The following is a 21515-nucleotide window of genomic DNA, read 5'->3' on the forward strand; positions in this document are numbered from 1 at the left end:
CATCCGAAAAGATTTTGTTCACATAAATGGGTAGCCCTAGGCGTGACGCGCATAAAAAAACGCAAGCAAGAACGCTCGTTTCCGCTACGCTCAGGTGTGAATGGGGCCTAAAAGGTGCGAGTGAGTGCAAGGTTCTGGAGCTACTTTGGGGCATTTGTCGTGCAGCCCATTCAAGTGATTGGGCGTCCTTGGGCGCGAAATGCATTAACGCGTGAAAAATGCGCAAAAAAAGTGAGTGGGAATGCTCGTTCCTGCGACACTCAGGTCTCAATGGGCCTAAAGGTACAGGTGAATGCAAGGTTCTGGAACTACTTTGGGGCTTTTGTCACACGTGGGGCGTTAAAAAAGGGTAAAAAACGCAAGCGGGAATGCTCGTTCCCACTATGCTCAGGTCTGAATGGGGCCTAAAAGGTGCAAGTGAATGCAAGGTTCTGGAGTTTTCTTTTTGCCTGTGGCAGACTGATGACATCATCTCACTTATTATGTGTTGCCTGTGGGAGATTGATGACATCATCTCACTTCTGTGTTGCCTGTGGGAGACTGATGACATCATCTCGCTTCTGTGTTGCCTGCAGGAGACTGATGACATCATCTCGCTTCTATTTTGCATGCAGGAGACTGATGACGTCATCTTGCTTCTGTGTTGCCTGCGGGAGACTGATGACATCATCTCGCTTCTATTTTGCCTGTGGCAGACTGATGACATCATCTCGCTTCTGTTTTGCCTGCGGGAGATTGATGACGTCATCTCGCTTCTGTGTTGCCTGCGGGAGATTGATGACATCATCTCGCTTCTATTTTGCCTGTGGCAGACTGATGACATCATCTCGCTTCTATTTTTCCTTGTGGCAGACCGATGACATCATTTCGCTTCTGTGTTGCCTGCGGGAGATTGATGACATCATCTCGCTTCTGTTTTGCCTGCAGGAGACTGATGACATCATCTCGCTTCTGTGTTGCCTGCAGGAGACTGATGATGTCATCACGCTTCTGTGTTGCCTGTGGGAGACTGATGTCATCACGCTTCTGTGTTGCCTGCGGGAGACTGATGACATCATCTCGCTTCTATTTTGCCTGTGGCAGACCGATGACATCATTTCGCTTCTGTGTTGCCTGCGGGAGATTGACGACATCATCTCGCTTCTATTTTTCCTTGTGGCAGACCGATGACATCATTTCGCTTCTGTGTTGCCTGCGGGAGATTGATGACATCATCTCGCTTCTGTTTTGCCTGCAGGAGACTGATGACATCATCTCGCTTCTGTGTTGCCTGCAGGAGACTGATGATGTCATCACGCTTCTGTGTTGCCTGTGGGAGACTGATGTCATCACGCTTCTGTGTTGCCTGCGGGAGACTGATGACATCATCTCGCTTCTATTTTGCCTGTGGCAGACTGATGACATCATCTTGCTTCTGTTTTGCCTGCGGGAGATTGATGACATCATCTCGCTTCTATTTTGCCTGTGGCAGACTGATGACATCATCTCGCTTCTGTTTTGCCTGCGGGAGACTTCTGTTTTACATGCGGAAGGGAGACTAATGACATAATCTCGCTTCTGTGTTGCCTGCGGGAGACTTCTGTTTTACATGCGGAAGGGAGACTAATGACATAATCTCGCCTCTGTGTTGCCTGTGGGAGACTGATGACATCATCTCGCTTCTGTGTTGTCTACAGCAAACTGATGACATCATCTTGCTTCTGTGTTGCCTGCGGGAGACTGATGACATCATCTCGCTTCTTTTTTTGCCTGTCGCAGAATGATGACATCATCTCGGCCTAGACAAAGTAACTGGACTGAAGAAAAGTGGGCGAAAAAAATGATTATTTTTAGGAGACCCACTTTAAAGAACAAGCTAGGAATATAGAAAATCCTTAAAAATGTACTGCCCCCCCCCCCCCCCCCCGCCCTTGAGTGTAGCTCCCCTAGACACCAGCCTATTTCTCCCGTATCGTTAATCCAACCTTCTTAGACTAGCCACCTAGGGATTCCGGCTTTTCATGCGCCCATTGTGTGCTTTCATTGTACCTAACAGATGTCCTTTTCCTGTCCTTATACCAGCGCCCGGCCCCGCTCGCTGCGTGCAAACTTGCGGCTCCCCCGGTTGAAATATTCCGGCGCGGAGATAACTTGTGGATTATAGCTAACGCTTGATAAAGATTCTTCTAATTGCTTGGCTTACCTCGGGTTTTATCATCAAAGCAAGGCGTTCTTGCCTCTCTCGTCCTCCCCTCTCTCTTTATTATCTCTTAATTAATCACTCTGGCTTCCACACTTAGCAGATAATTAGTGTCTCCTGGGCATAAGGCTCATTTTCATAACCTCCTGCTTCCAGCCACAGAACGGCAGGGCCCTGCAAAGGTAGAAGCCGGAGAAAAAGGATCCAAGATGGGGGGGACCTGCTCTTTATCTTCCTTGTGATGGGGATAGGGAGCAGGGTGGGGGGGATGAGTGCGGGAAGATTGGAAGGTATCGGAAAAGGATTATGAGAGCTGGGAAGAGGTAGAACAGCCTTACTCAACCAGGGTTCTTGAGGAACTATGGGGCTCCTTGAGTTGTCGACATGTCTGAATTTCGGGGATTTTCGTGTTCTTTTTAACAAACGATAACAAACGTGCAGAATCCGAAATCCGAAAGATCCGACATGAAAAATGCTTTATTTTCGTTGCGACAAAAGTTGGATATAGATAGAAGGTTCAACATGACGGTGACAATAGCGGTCTGGATTTGTGTCTATCGAACCTGCGGTCGAATGTGCCTAACCTTAACTCTAATAGTTCGAGATTATTCTACATAGATGGGAAAGATTCGACATAGAGAGAAAATATTCGACATAGAGAGAAAAGACTCAACATAGAGAGAAAAGATTCGACATAGAGAGAAAAGATTCGACATAGAGGGAAAAGTTTCAACCTAGAGAGAAAAGATTCGACCTAGAGAGAAAAGATTCGACCTAGAGAGAAAAGATTCGACCTAGAGAGAAAAGATTCGACCTAGAGAGAAAAGATTCGACCTAGAGAGAAAAGATTCGACCTAGAGAGAAAAGATTCGACCTAGAGAGAAAAGATTCGACCTAGAGAGAAAAGATTCGACCTAGAGAGAAAAGATTCGACCTAGAGAGAAAAGATTCGACCTAGAGAGAAAAGATTCAACCTAGAGAGAAAGGATTTGACATAGAGAGAAAAGACTCAACCTAGAGAGAAAAGATTCGACCTAGAGAGAAAATATTCGACATAGAGAGAAAAGATTCAACATTATAGAGACATGAAGATTCGACGAAGCGGCTAAAAACGTACGATCGCCACAAAACGGACATTTATGGTCAAATGCTCCGCCCATAGGCTATAGAAGAATTCTAATGTTGTTTGACTAGTAATAATAATTAATAAATATAATTATTACTAGTCATACAATATTAGAATTCTACTAAAACTTGGGGGCGGAGCATTCGACTGGAAATGTACGATTGCGGCGTCGTACAGTTTAGCTGCTCCGTCGAATCTTCTTAGAGCATTCAACGGACACCATAAGCCTTCAATTGACAGATTCGACCTTAATTTATTCGGATTTTCGGACAAATGCGTTTTTTTTTTAACGAAACTAAATAGATAAAAACTAATTTTGGGAGTAACAAAATAAGTTTATTTTTTGGACGGAAACGAAATTTCCAAAACAAAATATTTCAGTGTGCGCATGTCTATAAGGTTGTGAGCCATGGCAGATGTATTTTCAACCTGGTGGTGTTGGCATAGTTGTGGCACCAAGGTCACTCGGCAGATTCAGCGGCATGGGACTAGCGAACTTCTCTCATCTCTCAAATAAGTATTTATTGATAAAAGTTTTTTATTTGTCCCTAAGGGGGCATTTTCACCACTCCAACTAACCATCTATCTATTTAAAGAAGCGATACAAAATGTAAGCGGCCATTTCTCCACTAACCACCAGTATATGGGAACCATTCTCCAACTGAATACCAATCTAAGGGGGTCCATCTTCCACTGACCACCAATATAAGAGAATCCTTCTCCGACGGGATACCAAACTAAGGAGGTCCTTAGGTGCACCCAGCTTTAGGTCAGTCTTTATTCGCTTAAGTTCACCCACGCCTGGGTGACTCTAAGCCATGCTTAGGTCTACCAAGGAACCACAAAACCCATTAAGTTCTCTAAGGCCTTCATAGTTCCTTGTAACGTTGAAAGCTGGGACACTCCCGTACCTGTTCTTTTTGGCCATTGAAGATGTCCATTATTGTAATGGGCCAATAGAAGGGTTCAGGAGAGGGCAGACCCATTTACGGGATGTGTTGAATCTGGGTGGGTTAGGGGGAACATGGGCTTCCAGCATCCAGGTGTTTGTGAAGATGCACACGACTTGCATTAAGGAGCTGTACAGTTGATTACAGCCCTAAGTCCTTTAACTTTTACAGCTGAGTCAAGTACCTACCCTAACAACTGGCCCATCTGAGCCAAATAAATGGCAGATTAGGGCTAAACTAGTGGCTACCATGGGAGCCAGTGGTGGCTGGTGCTCAAAATTTTTTTTTGGGGGGGCGCAAACAAACTGAGAAATTCTGGAAAAAAAAACATCAATTGCAGCCACTGTGCCCATCAAACGCAGCAACTGTGCCCATCAAACGCAGCCACTGTGCCCATCAAACGCAGCCACTGTGCCCATCAAACGCAGCCACTGTGCCCATCGAACGCAGCCACTGTGCCCATCGAACGCAGCCACTGTGCCCATCGAAAGCAGCCACTGTGCCCATCAAAAGCAGCCACTGTGCCCATCAAAAGCAGCCACTGTGCCAATCAAAAGCAGCCACTGTGCCCATCAAACGCAGCCACTGTGCCCATCAAATGCTGCCACTGTGCCCATCAAATGCAGCCACTGTGCCCATAAAACGTAACCACTTTGCCCATCAAACTCTCCCATTTTGCCCATCAAACGCTCTCACTTTTCCCATCAAATGCTCCCACTGTGCCCCAAATATTGCCACTGTGCCCCAAATATTGCCACTGTGCTCCAAATGTTGCCGCTGTGCCCCAAGTGCTGCCACTGTGTCCCTCTGTCATCTTCCCAGGACTTGCCTTGTCTTGGGTGGGCAGCGGGTGACGGCGGCAGGCGGCGAGCGGTGTCCGGTGTCCTCCATCTTCTCCGACCCCGATGGCTTCTCCCGCATGCTCCTTCTCTCGTCCTGTGCTGTGATTGGACGCCTGATAGGCGTCCAATCACAGCTTCTGTCGCTTCAGCCAATCAGGTGACAGGTAACACAGACCTGGTGCACCTGATTGGCTGAGAGGTGGGTCAATGTTAGCAAAGCAAATTCCTTTGTTTTCCTAACATACAGCTGAGTGAGAAGCGAATGCACCGTTTCTCACTTTTTTGGATGTCTATTAGCCGGATTCTTGAAGCACTTACGCCGACGTATCTTCTGCTACGCCGCGTAAGTGCATGGATGCGCCGTCGTATCTATGCGCCTAATTTCTAAAATAAGATACGCCTGAATTTTGGCCCCATCCGACTGACGTAAGTCTCCTACGCCGTCGTATCTTGGGCGCATATTTATGCTGGCCGCAAGGGGCGCTTCCATTGATTTACGCGTCGAATATGCAAATGACCGAGATACGCCGATTCACAAACGTACTTGCGCCCGTCGCAGTAGTATATGACGTTTACGTAAGGCGTACGTCCGGCGTATAGTTACTCCTCCAAAAGCAGGTGTAAGTCATGTTAGGGTATGGACGACGGAACAGCCGTCGTATTTTACGTCATTTACGTAAGCCGTACGTGAATGGGGCTGGGCGTAGGTTACGTTCACGTCGTAGGCATTGATCCAGCGTATCTTAGGGAGTAAATTCGACGTGATTCTGTGCATGCGCGCATGCGCCGTTTGTTCGGCCATTCATTTACATGGGGTCACGCTTCATTTTAATACATCACGCCCACTTCCTTGCTACTTTGAATTAGGCGGGCTTACGCCGGCCAATTTACGCTACGCCGCCGCAACTTACGGAGCAAGTGCTTTGTGAATACTGGTCTTGCCTCTCTATGTTACGTCGGCGTATCGCATATCAGATACGCTACGCCCGCACAAAGATACGCCACTCTACCTGAATCTGGCTATATGGGTCTAATCAGGTGCATCCAAAAAACACCCCCACCGCTGTAATTCAGAATAGGGGGTGTCAGGGGCGACGATAGATAGATTTATGCAATGCATGAATCTATCTATGGTAATTAGAGAGTGACAGGAGAGGGGGGCGGCACTCCTGCGCCCTTTATAGACGCGCCTCCGCTGATGGGAGCTGATCTCAGATAAGGGCTCAGGCTTTATATACGGTTTGGCTCCTTAACCTCCACATGAAAGCTGATGGCGGTGCTAATTTGAGCCCTTATCTGAAAACAGCTGAGGTGAGATTTGTTGGCTCTGTATACAGTATATACTACAGTCCTAATCACCACTGCTGATTACAGATAAGTTCTCCAACTTTATACAGCCCTCAGTTCTCTTGCGGAAGTAATGAACTGAGAGATAATCCCTTATCTGAAATCAGCTCTGTTGAAACAAGCTGGAGGTTGGGGGTTGTGCTCTCAAATGTCCCACCACAGTCATACCCTTTACTTGCCATATACATTCTTATAGCTCTGACATTGTCCATAGTGCTGTACAAAGACCCCTAGGCAGTCACATGTGTATTTGCACTAGAGGAGCTTGATGTCCCGCCACATTTCAACACTATCATTATACATTTATATAGCTCTGGCTTATTCTGCAGTGTTGTACAGAGAACACTGGGCCAGTCAAATCAGTCTCTGCCATAGGCGTGCGCACAGGGTGTGCCCAGGCACAGGACACCCTAATCACCAGGGCAGGACTTAGGGTGGTGGGGGCCCCTGGGCTTAATAATTGAAGGGGCCCCCTGGAGTAGAGAACCGGGGGGGGGGGATGTTCTATCGCCGACCGATCATAGTTGTTCAGGGGTGGGGGGGCTGGATCCACCGACCGACCTATCGAGTGCGCCGACCGATCATACTTGTTGAGCAGGAGGAGGGATCCGCCGACCGAAGTTGTTGAGCTGGGTGGGGCTGCCTTCAGTAATCTTGGGGCCCCTTAGCTGCAGTGAAGGGGCCCCCTGGAGCATCGAAGTTGTTGAGTGGGGGGTCTGGGGGCTGCCGAGAATGACATTCATCCGCCGAAGTTGTTGAGCGGGGGGGGGGGGGCCGAGAATGAAGCGACCAGGTGATTGCCGAGGGAGGGGTTTGCCACGATTGCCGAGAACGGGGGGGGTTTCCGTGATTGGGCCCGGGGCCCCCTATTGGGCGGGGCCCATGGGCTTGAGCCTAGTCAAGCCCAATGGTAAGTCCGGCCCTTCTAATCACCCTGTGGAGCATAGATTCCCCCTACTGCCCTAGCTCCCCTCTTCCCGCCGCAACGCTGCTGTCTTCCCTTCTCTTCTGTTTGTGGATGAATGGGGAAGGGGCCGGTAAATATGTAATTTACTAACTCTTTCCCTTTCTGAATAAACACAGTGAGTAGGGTGACCACATTTCCAAACTACCATTCAGGGACACCCCCCCTTCCCAAAAATCAGATGTGGACAGACTAGACCCGTGGTTCTCAACCTTTTCGAGACCTTCCAAAACCCAACAGTAAAAAAAGTTTATACTCCCACAATAAAAGTATGGGAATACAAAATATGTTTTAAAATGTTGGAAGGCTCTGGATGAAGCTGGGGGGTGGGGGGTTCTGGATGGGGTTAGGGGACTCTGAAGCAGATGTGGTGGCCTAGTAAGGATGAGGTTTCTGAAGGGGCCGAGGTTCTTCCAGGAGGTTGGGTCTTGGCACTGTTGGAGACTTGGAGGCACTGTGAGAAGTTAACAGACGCTGTAGGACTTTGTTGGAGGTTGCGACACTATAGGGGTCTGGAGGCTCTGCAGCAGACTGTGGTAGCTTGGGGGGGGGATTTGGGGGCGCTGTAGGACTCTGTGGAAGGTTGGGGCACTATAGGGTGGTGGAGGCTCTGCAGCAAGCTGTGGGTGGCACTGTGGGTGGTTGAGGAGCACTGTAGGACTCTATTGGAAGTTGGGGCACTATGGGGGGGCTGAATGGCACTGTAGGACTTTTTGGAGGTTGGGGGGCTGGAGGCTCTGTGGGAGGCTGGGTGGCACTGTGGGAGCTTGGGGAATGATGTAGGACTCTGTTGGAGGTTGGGGCACTATGGGGTGCTAGAGGCTCTTCAGGAGGCTGTGTGGCACTGTGGGAACTTGGGGAGCACTGTCGGACTCTGTTGGAGATTGGGGCACTATGCAGTGCTGGAGGCTCTGCAGCAAACTTTGGGAGGCTGGGTGGCAGTGTGGGGGGCACTGTAGGACTCTGTTGGAGGTTGGGGCACTATGGGGGGCTGGATGACACTGTAGGACTTTTTGGAGGTTGGGGGGCTGGAGGCTCTGTGGGAGGCTGGATGGCACTGTGGGAGCTTGGGGGGCACTTTAGGACTCTGTTTGAGGTTGGGGTGCTGGAGGCTCTTCAGCAGGCTGTGGGAGGCTAGGTGGCACTGTGGGAGCTTGGGGAGCGCTGTAGGGCTCTGTTGGAGGTTGGTGCAGTATGGGGTGCTGGATGCTCGTCAGTAGGCTGTGGGAGGCTGGGGGGCACTGTGGGAGCGCTGTAGGATTCTGTTGGAGGTTGGTGCAGTATGGGGTGCTGGAGGCTCTGCAGCAAACTTTGGAAGGCTTGGTGGCAGTGTGGGAGCTTGGGGAGCACTGTAAGACTCTGTTGGAGGTTGGGGCACTAAGTGGTGCTGGAGGCCCTGCAGCAAACTTTGGGAGGCTGAGTGGCAGTGTAGGAGGCTGGGGGGCACTGTAGGACTCTGTTGGAGCTTGGGACATTATGCGGTGCTGGAGGCTCTTCAGCGGGCTGTGGGAGGCTGGGTGGCACTTTGGGAACTTGGGGAGTGCTGTAGGACTCTGATGGAGGTTGGCGGCACTATGTGGTGCTGGAGGCTCTGCAGCAAACTTTGGGAGGCTGGGTGGCAGTGTGGGAGGCTTGGGAGCACTGTAGGAGCACTGGGAGGTATTGTGGTAGATTAGGGGCTCTGCAGTTGGTTGGGGGCACAGGAAGATGGAGGCCAGTGGTCCACGGCCTGGTGGCTTAGAAGAACCAAGATCACATGCTTTTTATTTTTTCGTTTCTATCGAAGTTTAGAAATTCCCCACTTTCCGCTCCCTTATACTCCAAAGTAATACTTCGACCACCGCCAGCCATGGCGGCAAACACCAGGCATGAAATTATTATTTTGCCATGTTTGTGGAGTTTAATGGCGCTCTGCACCCCCCCATTCCTCTCACAGCGGCTGTATACAACGTAATTCTCACTTTTTAGAATTTCTTCTATCCCTCTTCACTCTCTCTCCTCCGGTCATTACGGGAACTCAGCGTCTCCACGCCATCATCTCATTTACATGTTAATAGCCGTCATGGTGAGGCTCTAGCGCGCTGCGGGGGCAACGCGGCGTTAGAGAGAGACCTCTTACGCTGTAATGGCCTCCAACTGAGGCTCCAGTCTTCTGATTGATTCGGAAAGCTTTTAAACGCAGATAAGTGGGTTTGCCCCAATGCTCTTTAACCATTCAACCATTGGAGAGTGCGTGTGCGTGTACGTGCGCGTCTATGAGGGTCCGTCCGAGGTTGCTATGGCAACAGAACCACTCTTACCTCCGCTAATAAATGCCAAACTCAGTTCTGTGTCTGTTTTTTTGTATCGTCTATTTTATTTTTTTACATGGCCAAAGAAAGAAAAATGCCCGGAAGTAAAAGATTTCTTTGTGCCTCCAGTTTGCTTGCTGTGGCCCCCTCCAGGTGAAAGCATAGGGAGAGACTTCCATTTTCTGAGTCCTAGGGGGACCTCTGCAGAGAGACCACTTCTTCACAGAGAGAAAGAGTCCTTCTCTATAGCATGCTTCAGAGAAGAACCCTTGGTCTCTGTCGGGAGTCAGTGGTCTCTCTGCAAAGGTCCGATACACCCCCCCTACTGAGTCTGACTTCTTGTCCACCGATCAACAAAGCTCATGATCCCTTCTGCATACCGCCCAACTTTTTGACATGGGAATGAGGGGCACCTATCAGCAAAAGTATGCAGGCATAGGACACACCCATTGCCACACCCCCTTAAAGGGGAATTGTACAAAAAAAAAACAAGATTGGTTAAACCCACGAGTGCTTTTTTTTTTTTTTTTTTTTTACAACTACAATTTTTTTACCGGCTTTTGGAATTTACAAATGCAGCAGTTTAGAAACTGGATGAAGTGTTCAACGCTGGTAAACACTTTGATAGATAAAAAGTGTATTTTATATACAACTATATAAATCGGACCGAAATGAGGGACAAATCAGGGGGAAAGAGGGACTTTGCTTCAAATCAGGGACAGTCCCTCGAAATCCGGGACAATTGGAAGCTATGCTTCTGATTGGAGAGCTGTAGCTCTGACTAGGTAGTGGCAGTGTATCGGTCCTCTGGAGAGAGACCACTGCTTCTCCACAGAGAAGCTGCAGAGAAGGACCCTCGCTTTCTATGGGGAAGCAGTGGCGGTCACAGCCCCTGACGAGTCAGATCTAAAGGTCGGCAATGGGAGAGGAGGGGGGTAAGTCAGACCTCTGCAGAGAGACCACTGATGTGGGGTTTCGGCACCTTGCACCTCTGGACCCCCTTACATTACACAGTACCCTGCACCTCTGGACCCCTTTACCTTACATAGCACCGCACCTCTGGACCCCTTTACCTTACATAGCACCGCACCTCTGGACCCCTTTACATTACACAGCACCTTGCACCTCTGGACCCCTTTACATTACACAGTACCCTGCACCTCTGGACCCCTTTACCTTACATAGCACCGCACCTCTGGACCCCTTTACATTACACAGCACCCTGGACCCCTTTACCTTACATAGCACCGCACCTCTGGACCCCTTTACATTACACAGCACCCTGCACCTCTGGACCCCTTTACATTACACAGCACCCTGCACCTCTGGTCCCGTTTACATTACACAACACCCTCCACCTCTGGGCCCCTTTACATTACACAGTACCCTGCACCCCTTTACATTACACATCACCCTGCACCTCTGGGCCCCTTTACATTACACAGCACCCTGCACCTCTGGGCCTCTTTACATTACACATCACCCTGCACCTCTGGGCCCCTTTACATTACACAGCACCCTGCACCTCTGGGCCTCTTTACATTACACAGCACCCTGCACCTCTGGGCCCCTTTACATTACACAGCACCCTGCACCTCTGGGCCTCTTTACATTACACAGCACCCTGCACCTCTGGACACCTTTACTATACACAGCACCCTGCACCTCTGAGCCCCTTTACATTACACAGCACCCTGCACCTCTGGGCCTCTTTACTATACACAGCACCCTGCACCTCTGAGCCCCTTTACATTACACAGCACCCTGCACCTCTGGACACCTATACATTACACAGCACCCTGCACCTCTGGGCCCCTTTACATTACACAGCACCCTGCACCTCTGGACCCCTTTACATTACACAGCACCCTGCACTTCTGGGCCCCTTTACATTACACAGCACCCTGCACCTCTGGACCCCTTTACATTACACAGCACCCTGCACCTCTGGGCCTCTTAACATTACACAGCACCCTGCACCTCTGGGCCCCTTTACTTACACAGCACCCTGCACCTCTGGACCCCTTTACATTACACAGCACCCTGCACCTCTGGACCCCTTTACTTACACAGCACCCTGCACCTCTGGACCCCTTTACATTACACAGCACCCTGCACCTCTGGACCCCTTTACATTACACAGCACCCTGCACCTCTGGGCCCCTTTACATTACACAGCACCCTGCACCTCTGGACCCCTTTACATTACACAGCACCTTGCACCTCTGGACCCCTTTACATTATACAGCCCCCCACAGTTTGTTACACAGACACCCCCCTAACAGTTCTTGACCCCCTGCATGTTACACTAGGGGGAGAAGTGACATGCGGCCCGCGGGCCACCGCGGCCCACCGGGCATATGCCCGGTATGCCATATGGCCAGTCCGGGCCTGCTGTCAGGAGACGGGCTTTTCTACAATAAAAGCATTAATGCAGTACACGGTCTGATTGGGCCCTGCAGCCAAAAGGCACCCGGTGTCAGAGCTCAGGGCACAGCTCTGCTCCTAAATGTCGCGGTTAATTATCGGATGCGGCCGGGCCAAGTGTGACTATAGCTTAGTATTGCAAAATTGCTCAAAACTTGATGAGTAAAAATACATTCCATTGTCTAATTAGCCAACTGCCTGCTAAAACAGATTTTCATTAAATGTTCTCTCTCCTGTGCTCTCTCTCTCTAGCACGCGCCTATGCACGCTCCCCGCGCTGCCCACTTGCTGCCCTCCATCATTAATCCCCTCTCTCTTTTTTTTTTTTTTTTCCTGCATAGTGGTAGATAAGAAATAAAATAACTTAAAGAAATGGAAGACTCTTCTATTTTTCCTTTTTTTTTTTTTATAAGGTCTGGTTTGAAGAGTAATGTCCTGTCATTGTTGCCTTGGAAACAGGCAGATTATACAAACCGAAATGGAAATCAAAATAGGAGCCAAAGAGGCGATAAAGACAGCGGGTAGGGGGGCAGCGGAGAACGACGCAGTCAGCAGAAGAACAAAACTCGTACTTCGAGGGGGGAAAAAAAGAAAAAAAAAATGTCAAACTTTTTATTTGAAATCTTGGAGACCGCTGAATCTGGCGTGGGTGGTGGGGGTTTGGGGGTATTGGGGGGGGGGGGTGGGGGGGGAGAAAAAGAGGTTGTCATGGAAACAGTGAAGATGAGGAAACGAGAAAACTGACTCTCAATTTTCAGGCTACAAGTCGGCGACCCAAAAGGGGGTACTTGTGTTAAAAGCGACAACAGAAGAACATTGGAGGGTAATTAGGGGCCGGAGGAACGCGGTGTGCCATTGTCTGCGAGAATCCATTAAAGCTGGCATTACAAGGCAGTAAACCTCGGTGGGATGATCCCCGACCTCCTCTGCAATTGTCTTCGCCTGAGTCAGACAACAAAACTTCATGTTTGACAATGAAGTCGAAAAAAAAACAGGGGACTCGGGTCTTGGTTTGCTTTGTGCTGCCAACATTCTAGTTGAACACGTGCCTTGGATATTTAATAAAAGAAAAAAAAAACATTAACAAATAGTGGCAAAATAAGTAAATTAATAGAATATATTTTTTTCCAAACTGGGATTATACCCAACTCCTCTCCAGCCTTGCAACACCCACAACTTCTCTCTTCGGGGCCATCTGCTTTTGAGTTCCAGATCTTCGTTCCCCTTGATTGGCCATGCCGAGATGACGTAACTCCTGTGCATGCATGGGAGGTCATTCATCCTGGCACACTGAGCTGCCCATTCTAGTTGCAAATGTCCCTTGGATATTTGATAACAGAGAAAAAAATTGTAACAAATTTTGGCAAGTTAGTTGAAAATTTACGTAAATCTTCAGCCCCCTTGACTGGCCATGCCGAGATGACGTAATTCCTGTGCATGCATGGGAGGTCATTCATCGTGGCATTCTAGTTGCAAGTTGTCTTGGATATTTCATAAAAAGCAAAACAAAATTGTGACATTTTGTTGCAAATTATTTGAAAATTTACGTAAATAAGTTAATAGAATATATTTTTTCCCAAACCGGGATTATACCCAACTCCTCTCTAGCCTTGCAACACCCACAACTTCTCTCTTTGGGGTCATCTGCTTTCGGGTTCCAAATCTTCAGCCTCCTTGATTGTGCAAAATAAAGAAAATGTATGTAAGTAAATGAATAGAATATCTTTTTTCCCAAACTGGCATTATACCCAACTCCTCTCCAGCCTTGCAACACTCAAGACCTCTCTTTTTGGGGCCATCTGCTTTCGGGGTTCCAGATCTTCGGCCCCCTTTATTGTGCAAAATAATGAAAATTTACGTAAGTAAATGAATAGAATATCTTTTTTCCCCAAATCGGGATTATACCCAACTACTCTCCAGCCTTGCAACAACCCACAACTTCTCTCTTTGGGGCCATCTGCTTTTGAGTTCCAGATCTTCGGCCCCCTCGATTGGCCATGCCGAGATGACGTAACTCCTGTGGATGCATGGGAGGTCATTCATCCTGGCACACTGAGCTGCCCATTCTAGTTGCATATGTGCCTTGGATATTTGATAACAGAGAAAAAAATTGTAACATTTTGGCAAGTTAGTTGAAAATTTACGTAATTCTTAAGCCCCCTTGACTGGCCATGCCGAGATGACGTAACTCCTGTGCATGCATGGGAGGTCATTCATCGTGGCATTCTAGTTGCAAGTTGTCTTGGATATTTCATAAAAAGCAAAACAAAATTGTGACATTTTGTTGCAAATTATTTGAAAATTTACGTAAATAAATTAATAGAATATCTTCTTTCGCAAACCGGGATTATACCCAACTCCTCATAAACCTTGCTACATCCACGACCTCTCTCTTCTGGGCCATCGTCTTTCGGGTTCCAGATCTTTGGTCACCTTGATTGGCCGTGCCGAGATGACGTAACTGCTGTGCATGCATGGGAGGTTACTTATCTTGGCACACTAATGCCGCGTACACACGGTCGGAATTTCCGATGGACTTTTTCCCTAGGAATGTCCGACGGACTTAGAGAGCAGGTTCTCTATTTTTCCGTCGGAAATTCCAACAGAGTTTTGCCCGGTCATGGATCCGACCGTGTGTATGCGGCATAAGCTGCTCATTCTAGTAAGTTGTCTTGGATATTTCATAAAAAGAAAAAAAATTGTGACATACAGTTGCAAATTATTTGAAAATTTACGTAAATTAATTAATAAAATATATTTTTTCCCAAACTGAGATTATACCAAACTCCTCTCCAGCCTTGCAACACCCACAACTTCTCTCTTTTGGTCTATCTTCTTTCCAGATCTTCGCCCGCCACAATTGGCCATGACGAGATGACGTAACTCCTGTGCATGCATGGGAGGTCATTCATCGTGGCACACTAAGCTGCTCATTCTAGTTTTACGGTGTCTTGGATATTTCATAAAAATTCAAAAAATTGTGACAAATTGTTGCAAATTATTTGAAAATGTACGTAATAAATTAATAGAATATATTTTTTCCCGAACCGGGATTATAACCAACTCCTCTCCAGCCTTGAAACACCCACAATCTCTCTTTCAGGTTTCAGATTTTCGCCCACCGTTATTGGCCATGCCCAGATGACGTAACTCCTGTGCATGGGGGGTCATTCATCCTGGCACATTGAGCTGCCTATTCTAGTTGCATATGTGCCTTGGATATTTGATTACAGAGAAAAAATTGTTAACAAATTTTGGCAAGTTGAAAATTGACATAAAAAAATTTATAGAATATCTTCTTTCGCAAACCGGGATTATACCCAACTCCCCAAGCCTTGCTACATCCACGACCTCTCTCTTCGGGGCCATCGTCTTTCTGGTTCCAGATCTTCGGTTTCCTTGGTTGGCCGTGCCGAGATGACGTAACGCCTGTGCATGCATGGGAGGTCATTCATCATGGCACACTAAGCTGCTCATTCTAGTTGTGTTGTCTTGGATGTTTCATAAAAAGAAAAAAAATGGTGACATATTGTTGCAAATTATTTAAAAATTTACGTAAATAAGTTAATAGAATATATTTTTTGGGGCCATCTGCTTTTGGGTTCCAGGTTTTTTGGCCCCCTTGATTGGCCATACCGAGATGACGTAACTCCTGTGCATGCATGGGAGGTCATTCATCGTGGCATTTTAGTTGTAAGTTGTCTTGGATATTTCATAAATAGAAAAGAAAATTGTGACATATTGTTGCAAATTTTAAAAAATTTACAATTTACGTAAATAAGTTAATAGAATATGGGCTAGATTCAGAAAGCCTGCCGTAAGTTTGTGCGGGCGTAGCATATCTCAGATGCGTTACGCCGCCGTAACTTAGTGAGGGGCTGGATTCACAAAGAACCTGGGCCCTAAGTTACGGCGGCGTATCGTAAATCTGTCGGCGTAAGCGCGCCTAATTCAAATTGAGTAGAGGTGGACGTGTTTTATGTAAATAAAACATGACCCTGCGTAAATGAGGTCTCTAACGAACGGCGCATGCGCCGTCCGTGAACTTATCCCAGTGTGCATGCTCCTAATCACGTCGCAAATAGTCAATGCTTTCGATGTGAACGTAATTTACGCAAAGCCCTATTCGCGAACGACTTATGCAAATGACGTAAACGACGCAAAATTCGACGCTGTCTTGACGTCCATACTTAACATTGGCTATGCCTCATATAGCAAATGCAACGTTACGCCGGAAAAAAAGCCTTACGCAAACAACGTGAAAAAATCCGCCGGGCGCACGTACGTTTCTGAATCGGCGTATCCAGCTCATTTACATATTCTACGCTGAAATCGACGGAAGCGCCACCTAGCGGCCAGCGTAAATATGCAACTAAGATACGACGGCAGAAGAGTGGTAAGAGTGGGTGGTGTCTTGGTGGTTGTGGGGTGATAGTGGTGGTAAGGGTGGGTGGCAGTGGTGGTGGTAGGAACCAGATGTGTTTTAGTTACCCTAAACAGCTGTAAGCACAACATCCGACTTCTCTAGACGCCATCAAACATCCACGCTTTAAACCTTTGTAAAAATCCCCCAAAACGAATAAAAATATCTCCAGACAAAACAGATTTGTATTTAATACAGTGGAGGTCCCCAGGGGGGGGGGGAGGGGGGCTGCTCAGGATAAATAAGGAAATTAAACTTGTAGCTAGTTTTCAGCCAAAAGCCGCAGCCGGAATGTTAATTCCGAAGGCGGGGGGGCGGGGGGGATCGAGGTCCGTCGACGCCCATTTCTGTCATGGTCGACTTCCCCCCGCGAATGAGGTTTGGGAATTGGGAGGAGGAAATCGTATTAAAATGTAAAAAATTCCATCCCGTAAGTGTGATCATTTATTAAAGATGAACACGCCGCGCTGTATCTCTTTATTTCTCAATCTCTGCATATCTAATCTGCACAATAGCCCGACATCAAAGTGCTTATTTTTAAAAGGGGGGGATTACGGGCCCTTGGGGGGGGGGGGGGGCGTTCGTCGTAAAATAGAACTCTTTTCATGCTTTCCCAACTTTGTGGGGAACAGTTTTGGGGACGGCCCCTTCCTGTTCCAACATGACTGCGCACCAGTGCGCAAAGCAAGGTCCGTAAAGACGCGGAGGAGCGAGTTTGGGGTGGAGGAACTTGACTGGTCTCCACCTCAACCCCGATAGGACACCTTTGTTGTGGATTCAAAGATTTATATCCGCTCGCGTTTTATGCTGTTTATAGGAATGGCGTCAATACATTCAGTTTGCACATTTCGGAGAGCTGTGGGTATAAAGCTGGCACCATGGAGGGAACATATGTTTTCTGATAAATATTTTCTCACAATACCCACATCTTCCATGTGTCTGGAGCTTACCAGTCCAGCTCCCAGTTTGCGGGCGGATATGTTTTTTTTTTTTTTTTAATTGAATTGGCTAGACGTCCGTCACCTGGGCGCAAATAATAAAAAGCTATAGGGGTAGATTCACGTAGATCCGCGTATCTTTGTGGCGGCGTGACGTATCCGATTTACGCTACGCCTCCGCAACTTAGACGGGCAAGTGCTGTATTCTCAAAGCACTTGCTCCGTAAGTTGCGGCGGCGTAGCGTAAATCGGCCGGCGTAAGCCCGCCTAATTCAAATGTGGGACAGGGGGGCGTGTTTTATGTTAATGTTCTGTGACCCGACGTGATTGACGTTTTTCCCGAACGGCGCATGCGCCCTCCGTGGAATTTCCCAGTGTGCATTGCTCCTAATACGCCGCAAGGACGTCATTGGTTTCGACGTGAACCTAAATGACTTCCAGCCCCATTCACGGACGACTTACGCAAACAACGTAACTTTTTCAAATTTCGACGCGGGAACGACGGCCATACTTAACATTGGTACGCCGCACTTACGCCACCATATAGCAGGGGTAACTATATGCCGGGAAAAGCCTAACGTAAACGGCGTAAATGTACTGCGTCGGCCGGGCGTACGTTCGTGAATTTGCGTATCTAGCTAATTTACATATTTTGATGCGTAAATCAGCGTACACGCCCCTAGCGGCCAGCGTAAATATGCAGTTACAATCCGACGGCGTAAGAGACTTACACCTGTCGGATCTAAGGGAAATCTATGCGTAACTGATTCTATGAATCAGGCGCATAGATACGACGGCGCAACTCAGAGATACGCCGTCGTATCTCCACTGAGAATCTGGCCCTTAATGTGTAAATGTCATTTTTAATGGCTATAAATCTACAGCATCCATTAAAATATTTCCGGCGATCCTGCCATGATGGTTCTCAGAGGTGGCTCTAGGCTTTGTGAGGCCTTGACATGGGGCCCCACTTACACCCATGATGGGGAAAAATAATTCAAGGACAAGAGCCTCTTCCCCGCAAACCTTGGCCGGTGGTTGTGGGGGTCTGGGGCCAGGGGGCTTATCGGAATCTGGAAGCCCCATTTTAACAAGGCGGCCTCCAGATCCTGCTCTTTAATAACTAAGGGGGTGGGGGCCACCCGGTGATGTCACCTGGTGAACCCGCCCCCTTTTTGACATCATTGTCCGCAGGACACAGTCCACCAGTCTTCTTCAGGACACAGTCCACCCGTCTTCTTCAGGACACAGTCCACCCGTCTTCTTCAGGACACAGTCCACCCGTCTTCTTCAGGACACAGTCCACCCGTCTTCTTCAGGACACAGTCCACCCGTCTTCTTCAGGACACAGTCCACCCGTCTTCTTTTAAGACACAGTCCACCCATCTTCTTTAAGACACAGTCCATCCGTCTTTTTTAAGACACAGTCCATCCGCCTTCTTCAGGACACAGTCCATCCGTCTTCTTCAGTACCCAGTTCATCCGTCTTCTTTAGGACACAGTCCACCCGTCTTCTTTAGGACACAGTCCACCCGTCTTCTTTGAGACACAGTCCACCTGTCTTTTTAAGACACAGTCCTCCCGTCTTCCACAGGACACAGTCCACCCGTCTTCTTCAGGACACAGTCCACCCATCTTCTTCAAGACACAGTCCACCCGTCTTCTTCAGGACACAGTCCACATGTCTTCTTCAGGACACAGTCCACCCGTCTTTTTCAGAACACAGTCCACCCGTCTTCTTCAAGACACAGTGGCCCAGATTCTCAAAGGGCTTACGATGGCGCAACGCCATGTACGCCGTCGTAAGTCCTAATCTGACCCGTCGTATCTATGCGACTGATTCTTAGAATCAGTTACGCATAGATAACCATTAGATCCGACAGGCGTAAGGCTCTTACGCTGTCGGATCTTAAATGCAATTTTTTTTTTTGCCGCTAGGTGTCGCCTCCGTCGTTTTCCCCGTCGAGTATGCAAATTAGCAAAATACGCGAATTCAAGGAACTTACGCGCGGTCGACGCAGTAAAGTTACGACGTTTACGTTAGTTTTGCGCAGCGTAAAGTTGCCCCTGCTATATGAGGGGCAACCAATGTTAAGTATGGCCGTCGTTCCCGCGTCGAAATTTTAAAATTGACGTCGTTTGCGTAAGTCGTCCGTGAATGGGGCTGGACGCCATTTACGTTCACGTCGAAACCAATGACGTCCTTGCGACGTCATTTAGCGCAATGCACGTCGGGAAATTTTAGGGACGGCGCATGCGCAGTACGTTCGGCGCGGGAACGCGCCTAATCTAAATGATCCACGCCCCCTACCCGGATCCTTTGAATTAGGCGGGCTTGCGCCGGGGGATTTACGCTACGCCGCCGCAACTTTGCAGGCAAGTGCTTTGTGAATCAAGCACTTGCCCGTAAAACTTGCGGCGGCGTAACGTAAATGAGATACGTTACGCCGCCGCAGAGATGCTGCGATCTACCAGAATCTGGCCCTAAAAAGCCAGTGAAAAGATTTTAGATTTTTTTTTCTTATCCTATATCTACATGATACACAACTTTTCAAGCCATTTAATATTTCTTCTTTTTTTTTACTGCGCGTGTTTTTTTTTTTTGTTTTGTTTTTTACTCTTTCCCGTTAATGTATGCTCGGTAGCAGAATCCGTTTGACATATTTCCTTAACACAGCCTTCCCTGCTGGATCTATTCATGGTAGAAGGTGTACTCACCCTGCAGCTCCGGAACATTACATTACATATCAGGTCGGAGTGATACAAACTGATGTCAGGTTACATTAGGCAGCTCATCTCCAGCTCCTGCACTAGAGTATCGTTTTATTTCAGAATTTTTTATTTATTTTTTAAGAGTGGACTTTTTTTTTTTTTTTTTTTACAGTGGAAGTTCATGGACTTTTTTTTAATTTATTTTTTAAGAGTGGACTTTTTTTTTTTCTTAAACAAAAATATATGGGCCAGATTCAGGTACAAGTGCGGCGGCGTAACGTATGGTAGATACGTTACACCGCTGCAAGTTTTCATTGCAAGTGCCCGATTCACAAAGCACTTGAGATGAAAACTACGCCGGCGGCCTCCGGCGTAAGACCGCGTTATTTAAATGGCCGTGTGCCATTTAAATTAGGCGCGCTCCCGCACCGGACCTACTGCGCATGCTCCGTTTTGTAACTCCCGCCGTGCTTTGCGCGAAGTGACGTAATTTTTTACGAACGGCGACGCGCGTAGCGTCATTCCGTATTCCCGGACGCGTTACGCAAACGACGTTAAAATTTTAAATTGTCGACGCGGGAACGACGGCCATACTTCAGACAGCAATACGTTTGCTGACTAAAGTTAAGGCACCCAAAACGACGAATAACTTTGCGACGGGAAACTAGACTAGCGGCGACGTAGCGAACGCGAAAAACCGCCGTGGATCGCCGTAACTCCTAATTTGCATACCCGACGCTGATTTACGACGCAAACTCCCCCCAGCGGCGGTCGCGGTATTGCATCCTAAGATCCGACAGTGTAAAACAATTACGCCTGTCGGATCTTCTGGCTATCTATGCGTAAGTGATTCTATGAACCGGCCGCATAGATACTCCGAGAGATACTCCGTCGTATCTCCGCTGTGAATCTGGCCGTATGTAACTATAATAATTATTATTATGCAGGAAAAATAAAAATAAAAAAGACTGATGTGAATATATACAGTATGTAAAGCGCTGTGTAAATTGGCGTAGATTCCGCAGACGCCGCGTTTGATTTTCGTTCCCCCTCGCGCTTTATTTCTTAATCGCTGCCCCTTGGAGGAGTTCCTTCCAGTAAACACCGTTCAGCAGCTGTTATGCAACAACATGACCGTCCTCTTCCCAAACGATCCTCGGGGATCCGCCGAGTCCGCAGAATCCGCCGCCGCGTCCCGCGCTAGGAAACACACGCTCGCAATCTGTTGAATTGCGAAGAACCCGGGGGTTTAATTGCTGTGCCGTTACCCCCCTCCTAAGGCATCACCTCTTCCTAGACTTAAAAGTTTTTTTAGC

General features: G+C 48.0%; 1 protein-coding gene across 2 annotated transcripts in view; it reads left to right on the plus strand.

The window, feature by feature from the left end:
* The window catches only part of KIRREL1 (kirre like nephrin family adhesion molecule 1), a 292257-nt gene that overhangs the window by 55264 nt on the left and 215478 nt on the right, over positions 1-21515 (plus strand). The window lies entirely within an intron of this gene.

The sequence above is a fragment of the Rana temporaria genome, chromosome 13 (genome assembly GCF_905171775.1).
Source record: "Rana temporaria chromosome 13, aRanTem1.1, whole genome shotgun sequence".
NCBI lineage: Eukaryota > Metazoa > Chordata > Amphibia > Anura > Ranidae > Rana > Rana temporaria.